The following is a 21,464-nucleotide window of genomic DNA, read 5'->3' as shown; positions in this document are numbered from 1 at the left end:
TAGTCTGGCTTTTATATGGCGGTTTTGGAGCAGTGGCTTCTTCCTTGCTGAGCGGCCTTTCAGGTTTTGTTGATATAGGACTTGTTTTACTTTGAATATTGATACCTTTGTACCTGTTTCCTCCAGCATCTTCACAAGGTCCTTTGCTGTTGTTCTGGGATTGATTTGCACTTTTCGCACCAAAGTACGTTCATCTCTAGGAGACAGAACGCGTCTCCTTCCTGAGCGGTATGACAGCTGTGTGGTCCCATGGTGTTTATACTTGCGTACTATTGTTTGTACAGATGAACGTGGTATCTTCAGGCGTTTGGAAATTGCTCCCAAGGATAAACCAGACTTGTGGAGGTCTACAATTGTTTCTGAGGTCTTGGCTGATTTCTTTTGATTTTCCCATGATGTCAAGCAAAGAGGCACTGAGTTTGAAGATAGGCCTTGAAATACATCCACAGGTACACCTCCAATTGACTCAAATTATGTCAATTAGCCTATCAGAAGCTTCTAAAGCCATGACATCATTTTCTGGAATTTTCCAAGCTGTTTAAAGGCACAGTCAACTTAGTGTATGTAAACTTCTGACCTACTGGAATTGTGATACAGTGAATTATAAGTTAAATAATTTGTCTGTAAACAATTGTTGGAAAACTTACTTGTGTCATGCACAAAGTAAACGTCCTAACCAACTTGCAAAAATGACAGTTTGTTAACAAGACATTTGTGGGATTGGAAATGATGCAGACAATTACATTGGAAGCAACATTCTTTCCGCAATATTAAGCTGATCCACCCCCCCCCAAAAAAAAAAAAAAAAAACACAAGACATTTGTGGAGTGGTTCAGAAATGAGTTTTAATGACTCCAACCTAAGTGTATGTAAACTTCCGACTTCAACTGCATTGTGCTGACGTTGCTTACAGAGGCAGATTTGAACTCAGTAGTGAGCTTTGCAACCGAGGACAGATGATTTTTAAGCGCTGCGCACTTCAGCACTCGGCGGTCCCGTTCTGTGAGCTTGTGTGGCCTACCACTTCACGGCTGAGCCTTTGTTTTTCCCAGACGTTTACACTTTACAATAGAAACAATTACAGTTGACAGGGGCAGCTCTAGTAGGGCAGAATGTTGACGAACTGACTTGTTTAAAAGGTGGCATCCTATGACGATGCTACTAAGCTCTTCCGTAAGGCCATTAAACTGCCTATGTTTGTCTATGGGGATTGCATGGCTGTGTGCTCAATTTTTTACACCTGTCAGCAATGGGTGTGGCTTAAATAGCTGAATCCACTAATATGAAGGGGTGTCCACATGCTTTTGTGTGTATATAGCCCTCACCACCACGTCCCTTGTCAGAGAGTGTTATCATGACTTTTTGACCTTTACGCAACTGCACAATGGAGACTTTGAACAGATAACTACCCAGGATGTTTTCACCAACATAGTACAACCCAGCAAGCGCATTTGGTTTCTTGGAAGTTATGGGAACGTATTTTTTTGGTTGCCAATTGGTTCTGAGAAAGAAGCCATACATTTCCTGGCCAGAAAAAAAGGAAAGTTTTTGAAACGTTTTGAGAACGGAAGTGAAAATGTTGCCTGTTCTGGAAACATACATTTTTAGGTTGCAGGGAAGTTCTGAGTGTTTTATTATGGTTCCCTAAAAGTTTTCCTGGGATATTTAATTAATGTTCTGAGAACAGATAGGACACATTAATTTGCTTAAGCAATCATGCAAACACATTTATTTTTTGTTGTGGCATGGTATCAGTGAGATTCGAACCTATGAGCTTCCATTCCTCATCCATGAAATTAGTCCACTGCACCACTTCAACTCATACTAAGTTGTTAATTTTAGTCTATTTAAACAGACACCATTTCAAAGGAAACAATCACTCATTAAGATCAAGTATAGCCAAGTAGTGGGCGTCGCCAACACACTTAACAAAATAGAGGATAGAGAGAGTTTGTCTGACACTGACAGAATTTATATGATTTTAAATAACTTCCTTAGAACATTCTTTGAACGTTACTGTTTCCTTGTGGTTTATATGGAAGGTTTTCATAAACCTGCAGAAAACATTGATGTACTGAAATTCCCACAAAAGAATGTTGTTTCTGAACATTCTCTGAATGTTCTGAGAATATGACTTTAAATAGAACCATGAAGAAACCTGTAGAAAACGTTATGCTGAAGTACTGAATTTCCCACAGAAGAACATTGTTTCTTAAGGTTCTTAGAGCAATTTGAGAACATGACTATGAATACAACCATAAGAAAACGTTATGCTGTACTGAAATACAGTACTGTGCAAAAGTTTTAGGCAGATGTGAAAAAATGCTGTAAAGTAAGAATGTTTTCAAAAATAGACATGTTAATAGTTTATATTGATCAATTAACAAAATGCAAAGTGAGTGAATAGAAGAAAAATCTACATCAAATCCATATTTGGTGTGACCACCCTTTGCCTTCAAAACAGCATCAATTCTTCTAGGTACACGTGCACACAGTTTTTAAAGGAACTTGGCAGGTAGGTTGTCCCAAACATCTTGGAGAACTAACCACAGTTCTTCTGTGGATTTAGGAAACCTTGGGTGCTTCTCTCTCTTCATGTAATCCCAGACAGACTCGATGATCAGGGCTCTGTGGGGGCCATACCATCACTTCCAGGACTCCTTGTTCTTCTTTACCCTGAAAATAGTTCTTAATGACTTTCGCTGTATGTTTGGGGTCGTTGTCATGCTGCAGAATAAATTTGGGGCCAATCAGATGCCTCTCTGACGGTATTGCATGATGAATAATTATCTGCCTCTACTTCTTAGCATGGAGGAGACCATTAATTCTGACCAAATCCCCAAATCCAGTTGCAGAAATGCAGCCCTAAACTTGCAAGGAACTTCCACCATGCTTCACTGTTGCCTGTAGACACTCATTTGTGTACCGCTCTCCAGTCCTTCGGCGAACAAACTGCCTTCTGCTACTGCCAAATATTTAAAATTTTGACTCATCAGTCCAGAACACCTGCTGACATTTTTCTGCACCCCAGTTCCTGTGTTTTCGTGCATAGTTGAGTCACTTGGCCTTGTTTCCATGTCAGAGGTATGGCTTTTTGGCCGCAAGTCTTCCATGAAGGCCACTTCTGACCAGACTTCTCCGGACAGTAGATGGGTGTACCAGGGCCCTAATGTTTCCTAACAATTCTGAGCTGATGGCACTGCTGGACATCTTCTGATTGCAAAGGGAAATAAGCATGTGTCTTTCATCTGCTGCAGTAAGTTTCCTTGGCTGACCACTGTGTCTACGGTCCTCAACGTTGCCCGTTGCTTTGTACTTCTTCAAAAGAGCTTGGACTGAACATCTGGAAACCCCTGTCTGCCTTGACATTTCTGCCTGGGAGAGACCTTGTTGATGCATTACAACTACCTTGTGTCTTGTTGCTGTGTTCAGTCTTGCCATGGTGTATGACTTTTGATATTCAACTGTCTTCAGCAACCTCACCTTGTGAGCTGAGTTTGGCTGTTCCTCACCCAGTTTATTCCTCCTACACAGCTGTTTCTGTTTCAGTTGATGATTGTGTTTCAACCTACATATTGAATTGATTATCATTAGCACCTGTTTGGTATAATTGTTTAATCATACACCTGACTATATGCCTACAAAATCCCTGACTTTGTGCAAGAATTGATGTTGTTTTGACGGCAAAGGGTGGTCACACCAAATATGGATTTGACGTAGATTTTTCTTCTGTTCACTCACTTTGCATTTAGTTAATTGATAAATATAATAATTTAACATGTCTATTTTTGAAAGAATTCTTGCTTTACAGAATTTTTTCACACCTGCCTAAAACTTTTGCACAGTGCTGTACCCACAGAAGAACTGGTAGCCTGTGTGATTTCTGTGTGTGTGCGTTTGTGCAAGTAGAAAGAACATGTTGACTCACCCTACTTGTAGAGAAATGCCATTGCCATCTTCCTCTTTCATATTGCCTAAACGGACAATGACTCTGTCATACAGTACACGCTTGTAGTTTTTGTTGCCCTAGGCTACCTGGCTAAAATGCTTGCTTGCTTTTGTGGGCAACAATGTGCCAGGCCAACTGGTTAACATTATCCTACTACATCTAGCTACATGTTAAACTTCCATCCTCTCAGGCCAATGGTACAATGTATGAATGTAACATTATACGGAAGAGATAATTAAGTAACCACAAGTCCAAATCCCTATCTCCATGTATGGCTAATTTGGAAAGGGACAATTTTAGCTAGCTAGCTATATAGCTATATTTTTTTATCAAGAGAGGCCAAATGCTCGCTGGCTTCCCTTGCATTCAATGTCCTATGGGGGACAACAATGTCATACTATTTTTGACCAGAAAGAATCAGATAGACAGGCTACACATACTGAGACAGAGGGGCACTGTTTCGTTTGTTTGCATGATTTCTCCGGTGAGATAAATTTAGCCTGTTGCGTATTGAAGGAAATCGAAAGATAAATATCGAAAGATAAATATTATCGAAAGATAAATATTTTGTATGTTTTTGTCTTTTTTATTTTTTATTTTGGGGAAGCCTGGATTTCCTTGGCATGCATGAATACACGCCACTGGAAACATATGGTTCTCAGAACGTTATGTGCTAGCTGGGAACTCTCAACAGAAATTTGACATTCCTAATTAAGTTAGGGAGACAAACATTACATTTCTTTGATAAAGCAATTTCTTGATGAAGCCTTTTGTTCAATCTTTGAAACATTCTTTCACGTGCTGATTTGGTAATAGTACTATATCTCTCTGTAGCTGAATTCTTGGACATCGTTTGCGTGTGTCAGGTTAAGTGAGTATACAGGAGACAGACAGATGGGAAATTCCCACAACAATGGAGCCCTCTTGAGCGTTCCGGAACACCTGACAGGGATAGGTTAAGGTCAAAGGGTGTGGGGTCACATGTCAGGGGTCTGTAAACCCCTGATACACAGTTACACAACATGTTGTCTGTCAGGGATGTAGGCTCACTGCTCAGCCACATGTGGGCATTGTATCCACTTAGACAGACCTCACTCTCCCTTCTCTCTTCTAGCACGTCCTTTGCCATGTCAACATATTCATATTAACACGTATGAGACTGTGTGTCTTGTGTATGTGCATGCTATTAAGTAAGATGGCATACGAAAAGATAAGTGGAAAGTGAAGATTCAAAAAAAAGAATGACAGACGATAAAGGATGCATTTTAATGCATTTTAAATTAATGATATCATCAATGATATCATGTTTCCCTTCTGTATACTTCAGGATAGACACTGCAAAAATCTCTTTACCACTTAGAAATAACATGGTCATTCAACTTTTAATGTTCTCATTTGTTTCCTACTGTGGGAAAATACTGCTTGGGTTTTTTCTTCTTTCTGTTTTTAAAATCCCAGAACAAAGTACTTCCTGTATCTCAACCACAAATGAGAAAACAAATACGGTGCATTCAGAAAATATTCAGACCCCTTCACTTTTTCCACATTTTGTTACGTTGCAGCCTTATTATAAAATGTATTAAATATTTTTTTCTTCATCAATCTACACACAATATCCCATAATGACAAAGCGAAAACAGGTTTTAGAAATTTTTGCAAATACAGAAATATTTTATTTTCACAGTATTTAGACCCTTTGCTATGAGACTCGAAATGGAGATCAGGTGCATCCCGTTTCCACTGATCTTAATTTTTAATTTCTATTTATTTTTAATTTAACCTTTATTTAACTAGGCAAGTCAGTTAAGAACAAATTCTTATTTACAATGACGGCCTACCGAAATGCAAAAGGCCTCCTGCGGGGATGGGGGCTGGGATTAAAAATAAGAAAATAAAAAATAAATATAGGACAACACACGTCAAGACAAGAGACAACACTACATAAAGAGAGACCTAAGACAACAACATAGCAAGGCAGCAACACATGACAACACGGCATGGTAGCAACACAACATGACAACAACATGGTAGTAACACAACATGGTACAAACATTATTGGGTACAGACAACAGCACAAAGGGCAAGAAGGTATAGACACAATTACATCACGCAAAGCAGCCATAACTGTCAGTAAAGGGTGTCCATGATTGAGTCTTTGAATAAAGAGATTGAGATAAAACTGTCCAGTTTGAGTGTTTGTTGCAGCTCGTTCCAGTCGTTAGCTGCAGCGAACTGAAAAGACGAGAGACCCAGGGATGTGTGTGCTTTGGGGACCTTTAACAGAATGTGACTGGCAGAACGGGTGTTGTATGTGGAGGATCATCCTTGAGATGTTTCTACAACTTGACGGGAGTCCACCTGTGGTAAATTCAATTGATTGGCCATGATTTGGAGAGGCACACACCTGTCTACATCAGGCCCCACAGTTGACAGTGCATGTCAGCTCAAAAAACAATCCATGAGGTTGAAGGAATTGTTTGTCGAGTTCCGAGACAGGATTGTGTCGAGCTACAGATCAAGGGAAGGGTACCAAAACATTTCTGCAGCATTGAAGGTCCCCAAGAACACAGTGGCCTCCATCATTCTTAAATGGAAGAAGTTTGGAAGCAGCAATATTGAACTCTTTGGCCTGAATTCCAAGCGTCACGTCTGATGGTGCCGGAAGAAATGGCAGCAGTTTTACAGGCACCCAACCAATTGTGCTATTATGTGGGGGTTTTTTGCGTTATTTGTAACTTATTTTGTACATAATGTTTCTGCCACCATATCTCACGGCAGAAAAGAGCTTCTGGATATCAGGACAGCGATCACTCACCTCGGATTAGACAAAGATTTTTTCTTCAACAAGCAAGATGCACAAGACATTCTCCAAACACCCAACAGGGCCAACATTCCCGTTATTTGTAAGAGGAAGCGACGCAGGTACGGAGGACAAAGAGCCGGATGCCTGGTCAGGACCCGGGTGGGAAAGCTGCCGTTACCGTAAATACTACTTGCCAACGTGCAATCATTGGACAATAAACTAGACGAGGTACGATTACGAATATCCTACCAACGGGACATCAAATACTGTAATATTCTATGTTTCACGGAATCGTGGCTGAATGACAACATGGATATTCAGCTAGCGGGTTATACGCTGCACCGGCAAGATATAACAGCACACTCCGGTAAGACGGGGGGGGGGGGCGGTCTGTGCATATTTGTAAACAACAGCTGGTGCACGAAATCTAAGGAAGTCTCTAGATTTTGCTCGCCGGAAGTAGAGTATATTGTGATAAATTGCAGGCCACACTACTTGCCTAGAGAGTTTTCAGCTATACTTTTTGTGGCTTTTTATTTACCACCACAGACAGATGCTGGCACTAAGACCGCACTCAGTAGGCTGTGTAAGGAAATAAGCAAACAGGAAACCACTCACCCAGAGGCAGCGCTCCTAGTGGCCGGAGACTTTAATGCAGGGAAACTTAAATCAGTTCTACCAAATTTCAGTTGACATGTTAAATGTGCAGCCAGAGGGAAAACAATTCTAGATCACCTGTACTCCACACACAGAGATGGGTACAAAGCTCTCCCTCACCCTCCATTTGGTAAATCCAACCCCAACTCTATCCTCCTGATTCCTGCTTACAAGCAAAAATGAAAGCAGGAAGCACCAGTGACTCGGTCTATAAAAAAGTAGTCAGATGAAGCAGATGCTAAACTACAGGAGTGTTTTGCTATCACAGACTGGAACATGTTCCGGGATTCTTCCTATGGCATTGAGGAGTACACCACATCAGTCACTGGCTTTATCAATAAGTGCATCGAGGACATCATCCCCACAGTGACTGTACGTGCATACCCCAACCAGAAGCCATGGATTACAGGCAACATTCGCACTGAGCTAAAGGGTAGAGCTGCCGCTTTCAAGGTGCGGGGCTCTAATCCGGAAGCTTACAAGAAATACTGCTATGCCCTGTGACGAACCATCAAACAGGCAAAGCGTCAATACAGGGCTAAGATTGAATCGTACTAAACCGGCTCTGACTCTCGTCTTATGTGGCAGGGCTTGCAAACTATTACAGACTACAAAGGAAAGCATAGCCGCGAGCTGCCCAGTGACACAAGCATACCAGACGAGCTAAATCACTTCAATGCTCACTTCGAGGCAAGCAACACTGAGGCATGCATGAGAGCATCAGCTGTTCCGGACGACTATGTGATCACGCTCTCCGTAGCCGATGTGAGTAAGACCTTTAAACAGGTCAACATACACAAGGCTGCGGGGCCAGATGGATTACCAGGACGTGTGCTACGGGCAAGAACTGACCAACTGGCAGGTGTCTTCACTGACATTTTCAACATGTCCCTGATTGAGTCTGTAATACCAACATGTTTCAAGCAGACCACCATAGTCCCTGTGCCCAAGAACACAAAAGCAACCTGCCTAAATGACTACAGACCAGTAGCACTCACGTCCGTAGCCATGAAGTGCTTTGAAAGGTTGGTAATGGCTCACATCAACACCATTATCACAGAAACCCCACTCCAATTTGCATACCGCCCAAACAGATCCACAGATGATGCAATCTCTATTGCACTCCACACTGCCCTTTCCCACCTGGACAAAAGGAACACTTATGTGAGAATGCTCTTCATTGACTACAACTCAGCGTTCAACACCATAGTACCCTCAAAGCTCATCAATAAGCTAAGGATCCTGGGACTAAACATCTCCCTCTGCAACTGGATCCTGGACTTCCTGACAGGCCGCCCATCAGGTGGTGAGGGTAGGTAGCAAAACACCTGCCACGCTGATCCTCAACACTGGAGCTCCCCAGGGGTGCGTGCTCAGTCCCCTCCTGTACTCCCTGTTCACCCACGACTGCATGGTCTGGTACGGTTCCAACACCATCATTAAGTTTGCAGACGACACAACAGTGGAAGGCCTGATCAACGACAAGACAGCCCATAGGGAGGAGCTCAGAGACCTGGCCGGGTGGTGCCAGAATAACAACCTATCCTTCAATGTAACCAAGACTAAGGAGATTGTGGACTACAGGAAAAGAAGGACCGAGCACGCCCCCATTCTCATCAACGGGGCTGTAGTGGAGCAGGTTGAGAGCTTCAAGTTCCTTGGTGTCCACATCAACAACAAACTAGAATGGTCCAAACACACCAAGACAGTTGTGAAGAGGGCACTACAAAGCCTATTCCCCTCAGGAAACTAAAAAGATTTGGCATGGGTCCTGAGATCCTCAAAGGGTTCTACAGCTGCAACATCGAGAGCATCCTGACTGGTTGCATCACTGCCTGTTGCGGCAATTGCTTGGCCTCTGACCGCAAGGCACGACAGAGGGTAGTGTGTACGGCCCAGTACATCACTGGGGCTAAGCTGCCTGCCATCCAGGACCTCTACACCAGGCGGTGTCAGAGGAAGGCCCTAAAAATTGTCAAAGACCCCAGCCACCCCAGTCATAGACTGTTCTCTCAATTACCGCATTGCAAGCGGTACCGGAGTGCCAAGTCTAGGACAAAAAGGCTTTTCAATAGTTTTTACCCCCAAGCCATAAGACTCCTGAACAGGTAATCAAATGGCTACCAGGACTATTTGCATTGTGTGCCCCCCCAACCTCTCTTTTGTACGCTGCTGCTACTCTCTGTTTATCATATATGCATAGTCACTTTAACTATACATTCATGTACATACTACCTCAATTGGGCCGACCAACCAGTGCTCCCGCACATTGGCTAACCAGGCTATCTGCATCATGCTGTGGAGATGTTTCTCAATGGTAAGGTCTGGGAGAGTAGTCAGGATTGAGGGAAAGATGAACAGAGCAAAGTACAGAGAGATCATTGATGATAACCTGCTCCAGAGTGCTCAGGACCTCAGACTGGGGCAAAGGTTCACCTTCCAACAGGACAACGACCCTAAGCACGCAACCAAGACAACGCAGGAGTGGCTTCGGGACTAGTCTCTGAATGTCCTTGAGTGGCCCAGCCAGAGCCTGGACTTGAACCCGATCGAACATCTCTGGAGAGACCTGAAAATAGCTGTGTAGCTATGCTCCACATCCAGCCTGACAGAGCTTGAGAGGATCTACAGAGAAGAATTTGGAAACTCCCTAAATACAGACGCGCCAAGCTTGTAGCCTCATACCAAAGAAGACTTGAGGCTGTAATCTCTGCCAAAAGGTGTTTCAACAAAGTACTGAGTGTCTGAATACTTATGTAAATGCAATATTTAAGTTTTTTATTTTTAATGAATTTGCAAAAATTTCTCTATCTGTTTTTGCTTTGTCATCATGTGTCGATGAATGAGAGGCGGGAGGGGGGACAAGGATGTAACGTACCAAAATGTGGAAAAAGTCCAAGGGGTCTCAATACTTTCTGAATGCACTGTACATGAGTGTACTGCATAAAGGATGGCTTAGTTAAGTAAAACTCTCATATGCTCTATGCTGTGTCAATGAAAGCCCTCCTCCATGCAGCTAGAATACAGCACAGAGTTGGTTTGTGTCTTTGGTTGCTTTAGTTGTTTTAGCCAGGCTTTAACAATGGTGAGAAAACTGGGTCTGGAATCAAAGAATGGGTGTGTGAAGGGAAAAGCAACCCTTTCAGCTGTTATGACTGTAGGAAGAAGAAAAAGAGGAAGCAGAAAGATGTGGAGAAGAAACCAGAGGGAGGAGTGGCCTTGAGGTCTTTTTAGCTTTTCTGAGAAACACAAACTTCTGATAAAAAATGGAGGGAGATGTATGACACATATGTCTTGGAAGGACACACCCGACTCCCAGTTAGTATATCTTAGAACCCTACTGCCAAAATATCTTTATCTGACGTATAGCAAGACCATACTTATGTTAATGATACGCATAGTAACTCACTAAATTACCTTATGGGGCAGAGGGCTAAATGTGTTTTCAGAAGGGCTAACTGTCTTCTATTTTCACTCTTATTCACTCTTTATCGTAAGAGGAGTAATTTTACGGTAAATGTATCACCTTTGTTTCTTCCAAGCAATAGCAGATGGTGATTAAGTAAATTGTACAATCTTCTCTTTAAAGGAAGTCCTCCCTAAATCTGGGGTTGGTCATACAAATCAAATGAGGCCTGTGACTAGGCTTCTTAGTGTTCATGTACCGTATATGTGAATGTAACATTTAGGATAAACAACTCACACACAAGAAATGTAACCCAGCGTCCAGGATAGCCAACCCCAGCAGCAGAGAAGGATGTATCCCTGTTCCAAACACACTAACAGACATGCACCGGCGCGAGCATGCACACACATGCATATGCCAGGCAGAAAAACACTTACATATGCCAGGCAGTCACACATGTACATACACAAGGCACACATACTAACATTTGTTGTGACACTCTACCTTTTTATTCATTCTCACTCTCACATCATCCTAATCTTAATCAGAGTCCTGCGTTATTATTGAACCATGAGGAAACAGCTCTTTAGCTTTACAACAACATCCTATTTACCAATAAACCAAACTCCTCAGTGACTTCAGGATGCAAGTCTCATTACTTCAAATACTAAACAGCAGTGCATACAGCCACACAGTTTGAGACTAGCTTTGCAGTTTGTGTTGAACTCAACAGGGTGCAGACTGGCGTCTGAATGGGGAATGACCCTTAATCGTCACTTCTTTGCTAACATTACTGAGAGCTCCAACTCTGCCCTTGCCATCCAGATACTGAACCAGTGCCAAGGGCCAGAGGCTGTGAAAAGGGAAGAGGCAGTCAGGGGGGAAGAGCCTGAGTTAACCTCCGTGGCTCATGTTTCTACGGGGCACTAATGGACGCCTGTCATCGTTACGGACTGAAACAGGAGGGCGCCTGCCAGCTGCGTGACCCCCATAAAACAGAGCAGGAAATCCTAGCAGGGAAATGAGAGTGAAGGAGAGAGGAACTCCTGCTCGTTTCTCTTCTCTCCTTCAACTCTACTCTCTCTCTTTTCCCTGTTGTCTCTCTCACATGACCAGTTTCAATCTTTGACCTCCAGCTTACTGCTGCTGCACTCTGTTTATTAAGCACTACATGAATTAACTTCCATGTTCCCCTCTCGGCCAATAAACTGCTATGTCACCACTATGAAAAGAAAGAAGAAAAAAAAGAGAAAGAACTGTTTACTGTAAGAACTGTCAGGAGCTTCAAAAGAACAAGGGTGGGAATTGGACCCTAGGGGATTTTTTAACCGTTACATTGTGCTCATGTCTAGATTTTGAGCTAATATTCAAATACTATACATAAACTCCATTGAATTCTTGTTACAGTTGTTAAGGGCCTTTAAACTGTGAATTACTATATGCAGAGCGTTACCTTTGCTCTGTCTCCAAAGTCCAGGGTCAGTAATTGTCTCATCCCTCTCAGAAGTAGTCAGAGAAACGTAACTGCTGCTTTATCAGGGGGGATCCTTATCAGATCCTCAGTGACTCACGCCTGTAAACACGCAGAAGACAGGACTGTCTCCTGGTGCTCTATTACATCAAACCAGATAGCTTTCCACCTTTATTATAGCACTGAAGCTACACATTAATCTGGATCACGAGTCTCCTCTGCTGAAGCCTGCTGAAGCTGTCATGTGATAAACTGGGTAATTTACGGTAGTGCCATCATAATTACAATACAACCCTTCAAGATGTGGCCATCTTGGCTTGAAGACGTGCATTTTATTGTAGGCCCAAGGGATTAGATAAAAACACAAGACAAAACAGTGTCACTTATGACTTGAGAGACTTGACTAATACATTTAGGTTTCATACAGTACTTTCAATAATGATCCGAATGTGCATGTTTGTGAACATGTTTGTGTGTGTGCATGTGTAATCTGTGCATGATTCAGATTGGCACAACTCTGCATAGCTGGGACTGCACATCCTGAGCGGAAACCACCGCTGCCCGAGCTGCATTTTCCTGCACCACACAACCCATTCTCTCAAAGAGTCACTTGACTGGACCCTCATATAGGAAGTGAAAGAGGAAGCCCCCGCATCCCATCCTCTATTCCACTCTTTGCTGTGCTGTTCACGTGAAGCCACAGATAGACAGGTCATCCATTGCACAATAACAATAGTTAAGTTGGAAATAACTGGCTCTGACTGGTAATGTCCTGCTGCTGTAGATGTCAAATGTCTGGTCAGTGGATGGTATTATCATGGAAATATCCTCAGCAAGCAAGTGAATTAAGAAAAATCATACTTTTACTGTAACTGTTGGCAGGAGAGGCATTTGCTGTGACAAATATTATACCCCTGGCCTTGCTGTTGTATGGGGTTAGCTACTGATGTAGGATCTTAATTTGATCCAGTTTGCTACAGCAGGAAAATAATCCTGCAGCATCAGGAAATATGAATTATTTTATGTGGATTATATTTAATGGACATTTTTGTAGGGGTTAATACATTTTTTGTAAGGGGAAATCAAGTCTGAAATTTCAACGTAGAAATTACAAACTTCAGAAGCCTTTTTAAACCCCAAATACACTACAAATTAAGATCCTACTTCTGTTAAGGATGGGTATGACTGTGAGGATGGTGGATTGGCTTGAAGTTTGAGTAGAAAAGGCCCCTTTTGCCCTGCACCCCTCCCTTACTGACGCCCTGGCTGTGTTCATTGGTGACACTGCCTCTCCCCACACAATGGCGCACATCCCTGACATTCCTATGTCTGTGCCCACTGTCTGTGGAGCAGCCAGGCCTCGGCAAATCAGCACAAAGCCCCAAGAGCAGGACTCCATTTGCCTGCCCCATCCCCCATCACACAATCACCGTCACTACAAACAAGAACAGTACCCTAAAATCATGTTGTCACCTGTGTTTACACATTTTTATTGAGCAATAGAATTGAAAGTTAATCAGTCCCTTTATATGTATTACATTACAACTATAACTAAACCAGCAGCAATAACTGACGATGACACTTTAAAATGGTCTACTCTACTGTGATGACCTGCTGGTATCATTGAAGGTCAACTGTTTGTGAATTTGAAAGGAGTAAAGGTGGCTGATGATGCTTGCCCTCCTCTCTTTATATTTTCCTCCCTCAACCACTCTTTCTCTCAATATAGCTCTGCTTCTCTAGTTCTTTCCATCCATATATTGTGTTTGTAAACCATTTATCTCCTTCTCTCCATCTCTCGTCTATTTCCTCTCTCCACCATTCTCTCCGTCTCTCTTCAACTCTCTCTCGCTGACGCCACAGAGAAGCAGACACCTTTCATCCTGCTGACTCAGTAATCAGCCTGAGGCGGTGGGTGTGGGGAGGGGGTGTTGGTGGCAGCCAGCGAGCGAGGAGGGGGAAGTGCTTGGCTCCCACATCAGGCACACTAGCCTATCACATGCAATGAAAAAGAGCTGGCTAATGGCTTTTAGAATGGTGTCCTGCAAGCTGTGTTACATGAGCACAAACCGCTGTCTCCTCTCTTTCAACAATCTACTTCATACTAAACACAGTGACTGTCACATGCAGGCAGATATGCAAGCGCGCATGCATACACACACACACACAAATCCATTGTAATTGCACTGATTATTACAGTAAATAGATGGAAATCAAAGGATTGTTACGTATTCAGATCTTGGGAGTGGGTCCATTCCTGATTCACATCTTCTTGCTCCAGTGTGTCACATTGGTGACGGCAAGCAGAAGACACTACAAACAGACCACTTGATCCTCACCCTGGGCAGTGGAATGACCTTCCGGGAATCTGCCTACTGTTTTCAGTGGGAAAGTGCTTTTGCACCTGTGCTCTGTTTCTGAGGCAGTTCACACACTGCACAGAGGGTAAGGTCAACACTGTGAGGTCATATACTGTATGAGTGGAGGAGAAACAGTCAGCCAGGTTAAAGGTTAAAGCCATTAGTATAACACCTGCTCATCTGAACTCTTGAGGAAAAAAGTTAAAGGAAAAAAGAACACAACACTGAGGCAACACTTTTTTTCAATGTTCAATCTATTGAAAATCTCTCTCTTGGATGCTATTTTATTGTGTCTACTAAACAGCCCTCAGTGAGTAAATGTAAATATCTTACCAAAAACAACTACACATTTTTTATTACAAAGTTGAGCAAAAATGATACAAGCCTATTTAGGATAAATGTTAAATACATTGGCTAGTACGGTATGGGTACACATTGTTACGTAGTACTTACAAATGTTAAATATCTTTGCAACTTGCCCAATTTCAGAGATTTACAATAAAACTATTGTGATCAACATTGAGGGAAGTTTTAATACAATCAATTTAAGTTTGTTTACAAATCTAATGGATGTAAAAAACAACAACAACACCAACCATGTTGTACAAATGTGTATATAATGTGTAATTAAGCAGTCATATAACAGTACACTTGCTTACAGTTTGTAACTACAACATGTTTTAACAACACTTGATATAAAGTAAGACAATAGTCCACAATTTAAATGAAATGTAAAGCCATTAACATACATAAAGTATTCAGACCCCTTGACTTGTTCCACATTTTGTTACGTTACAGCCTTATTCTAAAATTGATTAAATAATGTTTTCCCCTCATCAATCTATACACAATAGCCCATAATGACAAAGCGAAAACAGGTTTAAGAAATGTTTTAATTTGAGACTCGAAATTGATTTCATGGAACACCAGGTTTCCATTGATCCTCCTTGCGAAGTTTATACAACTTGATTGGAGTCCACCTGTGGGAAATTCAATTGATTGAACATGATTTGGAAAGGCACACAGCTGTCTATATAAGGTCCCACAGTTGACAGCACATGTCAGAGCAAAAAACAAGCCATGAGGTCGAAAGAATTGTCTGTAGAGCTCCGAGACAGGATTGTGTCGATGCACAGATCAGGGGAAGGATACCAAAGCATTTCTGCAGCATTGAAGGTCCCCAAGAAAACAGTGGCCTCCATCATTCTTAACTGAGCAATCAGGGGGAGAATGGCCTTGGTCAGGGAGGTGACGAAGAACGCGATGGTCACTCTGACAGAGCTCCAGAGTTTCTCTTCTTCCAGAAGGCCAACCATCTCTGCAGCACTCCACCAATTAGGCCTTTATGTTAGAATGACCAGATGGAAGCCACTCCTCAGTAAATGGCACATGACAGCCCAATTTGAGTTTGCCAAAAGGCACCTAAAGGACTCTCAGACCATGAGAAACAAGATTCTCTGATCTGATGAAACCAAGATTGAACTCTATGGCCTAAATGCCAAGTGTCACGTCTGGAATAAAACTGGCGCCATCCCTACGGTGAAGCACCTTTGGCAGCGACTACAGCCTCGAGTCTTCTTGGGTATGACGCTACAACCTTGGTACACCTGTATTTGGGGAGTTTCTCCCATTCTTCTCTGCAGATCCTCTCAAGCTCTGTCAGGATGGATGGGAGCGTTGCTGCACAGCTGTTTTCAGGTCTCTCCAGAGATGATCGATCCGGTTTAAGTTCGGGCTCTGGCTGGGCCACTCAAGGACATTCAGAGACTAGTACCGAAGCCACTCCTGCATTGTCTTGGCTGTGTGCTTAGGGTCGTTGTCCTGTTGGAAGGCGAACCTTTGCCCCCAGTCTGAGGTCCTGAGAGCTCTGGAGCAGGTTTTCATCAAGTATCTCTCTGCACTTTGCCCCATTCATCTTTGCCTTGTTTCAGACTAGTCTCCTAGTTCCTGCCGCTGAAAAACATCCCCACAGCATGATTCTGCCACCACCATGCTTCACCATATGGTGTCAGGTTTCCTCCAGACGTGACGCTTGGCATTCAGGCCAAAGAGTTTTTCTCATGGTCTGAGAGTCTTTAAGTGTCTTTTGGCAAACTCCAAGCGGGCTTCATGTGCCTTTTACTGAGGTGTGGCTTTCGTCTGAAAACTCTACCATAAAGGCCTGATTGGTGGAGTGCTGCAGAGATGGTTGTCCTTCTGGAAAGTTCTCCTATCTCCACAGAGGAACTCTAGAGCACTGTCAGAGTGGCCATCGGGTTCTTGGTCACCTCCCTGACCAAGGCCCTTCTCCCCCGATTTCTCAGTTTGGCCGGGCGGTCAGCTTTAGGAAGAGTCTTGGTGGTTTCAAACTTCTTCCATTTAAGAATGATGGAGGCCACTGTGTTCTTGGGGACCTTCAAACGACCTTCAAACAACCACCCCTCATCACTGTCAAAAACGCTCCCTAAAGCACTTCTGCGAGCAGGCCTTTCTAATCGACCTGACCCGGGTATCCTGGAAGGATATTGACCGCATCCCGTCAGTTGAGGATGCCTGGTTGGTCTTTAAAATTAATTTCCTCACCCTCTTAAATAAGCATGCCCCTTTCAAAAAATGTAGAACTAATAACAGATATAGCCCTTGCTTCACTCCAGACCTGACTGCCCTTGACCAGCACAAAAACATTCTGTGGCGTACTGCACTAGCATCAAATAGTCCCTGCGATATGCACCTTTTCAGGGAAGTCAGGAATCAATACACACAGTCAGTTAGGAAAGCAAAGGCTAGCTTTTTCAAACAGACATTTGCATCCTGTAGCTCTAACTCCAAAAAGTTATGGGACACTGTAAAGTCCATGGAGAATAAGAGCACCTCCTCCCAGCTGCCAACTGCACTGACGCTAGGAAACACTGTCACCACCAATGAATCCATGATAATCGAGAATTTCAACAAGCATTTCTCTACGTCTGGCCATGCTTTCCTCCTGGCTACCCCAACCCCGGGCAACAGCTCTGCACCCCCCACAGCTACTTGCCCAAGCATCCCCAGCTTCTCCTTCACCCAAAGTCAGATAGCAGATGTTCTGAAAGAGCTGCAAAACCTTGACCCGTACAAATCAGCTGGGCTAGACAAACTGGACCCTCTCTTTCTAAAATGATCCACCGCCATTGTTGCAAACCCTATTACTAGTCTGTTCAACCTCTCTTTCGCATCGTCTGAGATTCCCAAAGACTGGAAAGCTGCCGCGGTCATCCCCCTCTTCAAAGGGGGAGACACTCTAGACCCAAACTGTTACAGACCTATATCCATCTTGCCCTGCCTTTCTAAAGTCTTCGAAAGCCAAGTTAAAAAACAAATCACTGACCATTTCGAATCCCACCGTACCTTCTCTGCTGTGCAATTTGGTTTCCGAGCTGGTCACGGGTGCACCTCAGCAACGCTCAAGGTACTAAACGATATCATAACCGCCATCGATAAAAGACAGCACTGTGCAGCCGTCTTCATCAACCTGGCCAAGGCTTTCGACTCTGTCAATCACCACATTCTTATCGGCAGACTCAACAGCCTTGGTTTCTCAAATGACTGTCTCGCCTGGTTCACCAACTACTTCTCAGATAGAGTTCAGTGTGTCAAATCAGAGGGCTTGTTGTCTGGACCTCTGGCAGTCTCTATGGGGGTACCACAGGGTTCAATTCTCAGGCCGACTCTTTTCTCTGTTAATATAAATGATGTCGCTCATGCTGCGGGTGTTTCCTTGATCCACCTCTACGCAGACGACACCATTCTGTACACATCTGACCCTTCTTTGGACACTGTGTTAACCTCTCTTGGGTAGGTGGCAGTATTTTCACGTCCGGATGAAAAGCGTGCCCAGAGTAAACTGCCTGCTACTCAGTCCCAGCTGCTAGGATATGCACATTATTGGTTTATTATTATTAGTTTGAATGATGTCTGTGAGTATAACAGAACTCATATGGCAGGCTAAAACCTGAGAAACAATCCAACCAGGAAGAGGGAAATCTGAGGTTTGTAGTTATTCAACTCTTTGCTTATCCAAGATACAGTGGAAATGGGGTCATATTGCACTTCCTAAGGCTTCCACTAGATGTCAACAGTCTTTAGAACCTTGTTTGAGGCTTCTACTGTGAAGTGGGTGCAAATGAGAGGGGAATGAGTCAGAGGTCTGCCAGAGAGCCACGAGCTGACCAGGCGCGTTCACGTGAGAGAGTTAGCTTGCGTTCCATTGCATTTCTGAAGACAAAGGAATTCTCCGGTTGGAACATTTTTGAAGATGTATGTTAAAAACATCCTAAAGATTGATTCTATACATCGTTTGACATGTTTCCACGGACTGTAACGGAACTTTTTGACTTTTCGTCTGCACCTAGTGATCACGCGTCATGAATTTTGATTACTGGTCTAAACGTGCTAACAAAAAGGAGGTATTTGGACATCAAACAAAACAAACATTTATTGTGGAACTGGAATTCCTGGGAGTGCATTCTGATGAAGATCATCAAAGGTAAGTGAATATTTATAATGCTATTCTGACATCTGTTGACTACACAACATGGCGGATATCTCTTTGGGTTGTGTTGGTCTCTGAGCGCTGTACTCAGATTATTGGATGGTGTGCTTTTTCCGTAAAGTTTTTTTTAAATCTGACACAGCGGTTGCATTAAGGAGAAGTGGATCTAAAATTCCATGCATAACAGTTGTATCTTTTAGCACTGTTTATTATGAGTATTTCTGTAAATTGATGTGGCTCTGCAAAATCACTGGATGTTTTGGAACTACTGCGAAAAGCAAAACATTACTGAACATAACGCGCCAATGTACACTCAGATTTTTGGATATAAATATGAACTTTCCCGAACAAAACATACATGTATTGGGTAACATGAAGTCCTATGAGTGTCATCTGATGAAGATCATCAAAGGTTAGTGATTAATTTTATCTCTTTCTGCTTTTTGTGACTCCTCTCTTTGGCTGGAAAAATGGCTCTGTTTTTCTGTGACTTGGCTCTGACTTAACATAATCGTTTGGTGTGCTTTCGTAGTAAAGCCTTTTTGAAATCGGACATTGTGGCTGGATTTACAAGTGTATCTTTAAAATGATGTAAAATACTTGTATGTTTGAGGAATTTTAATTATGGGATTTCTGTTGTTTTGGATTTGGCGCCCTGCAGTTTCACTGGCTGTTGACGAGGTGAGACGCTACCATCCCACATACCCTAGAGAGGTTAACAAACCCCCAAACGAGCTTCAATGCCATACACACTCCTTCCGTGGCCTCCAACTGCTCTTAAACGCTAGTAAAACTAAACACATGCTCTTCAACCGATCGCTGCCCGCACCCGCCTGGCCGACTAGCATCACTACTCTGGACGGTTCTGACAGAATATGTGGACAACTACAAATACTTACAGGGATGTGAATAAGTATTTGTCCTCTTCCTGATTTCTTTTTTTTTGCACCTTTGTCACACTTAAATGTTTCAGATCATCAAACAAATTTAAATATTACACAAAGATAACCCAAGTAAACACAAAATGCAGTTAAGTGATGATTTTATTTATTAAGGGGAAAAAGCTATCCGACCCTGCATGGCCCTATGTGAAAAAGTAATTGCGCCCTAAACCTAATAACTGGTTGTGCCACCCTCAGCAGCAACAACTGCAATCTAGCGTTTGCGATAACTGGCAATGAGTCTTTCACATCACTGTGGAGGAATTTTGGCCCACTCTTCTTTGCAGAATTGTTTTAATTCAACCACATTGGAGGGTTTTCGAGCATGAACCGCCTTTTTAAGGTCACACCACAGCATCTCAATCGGATTCAAGTCTGGACATTGACTGGGCCACTCCAAAACCTTCTTCTTTTTTTTTAAGCTATTCAGAGGTGGACTTGCTGGTGTGTTTTGGATCATTATCCTGCTGCAGAACCCAAGTACGCTTCAGCTTGAGGTCACGAAATGATGGCCGGACATTCTCCTTCAGGATTTTTTGGTAGAGAACAGAATTCATGGTTCCATCAATCACAGCAAGTCGTCCAGGTCCTGAAGCAGCAAAGCAGCTCCAGACCATCACACTACCACCACCATATTTGACTGTTGGTATGATGTTCTTTTTCTGAAATGCTGTGTTACTTTTACGCCAGATGTAACGTGACGTACACCTTCCAAAATGTTCAACTTTTGTCTCGTCAATCCACAGAATATTTTCCCAAAAGTCTTGGGGATCATCAAGATGTTTTTTTGCCAAAAGTGAGACGAGCTTTTATGTTCTTTTTGGTCAGCAGTGGTTTTCGCCTTGGAACTCTGCCATGGATGCCATTTTTGCCCAGTCTCTTTCTTACGGTTGAATCGTCAACACTGACCTTAACTGGGGCAAGTGACACCTGCAGTTCTTTAGATGTTGTTGTGGGTTCTTTTGTGAGCTATTGAATGAGTCGTCGCTGCACTCTTGGGGTAATTTTGGTAGGCCGGCCACTCCTGGGAAGGTTCACCACTGTTCCAAATTTTCTCCATTTGTGGATAATGGCTCTCACCGTGGTTCGCTGGAGTCCCAAAGCTTTAGAAATGGCTTTGTAACCCTTTCCAGACTGATAGATGTCAATTACTTTGTTTCTCATCTGTTCCTGAATTTCTTTGGATCGCGGCATGATGTCTTGCTTTTTGAGATTTTTTGGGCCTACTTCACTTTGTCAGACAGGTTCTATTTAAATGATTTCTTGATTCAGAAGGTCTGGCAGTAATCAGGCCTGGGTGTGGCTAGTGAAATTGAACTCAGCTTTCCAGAAAATGTGATTAACCACAGTAAATTCATGATTTAACAAGG

Source organism: Salvelinus fontinalis, chromosome 18, assembly GCF_029448725.1.
Source record: "Salvelinus fontinalis isolate EN_2023a chromosome 18, ASM2944872v1, whole genome shotgun sequence".
Taxonomy (NCBI): Eukaryota; Metazoa; Chordata; class Actinopteri; order Salmoniformes; family Salmonidae; genus Salvelinus; species Salvelinus fontinalis.
Note: the sequence above shows the minus strand (reverse complement) of the source record.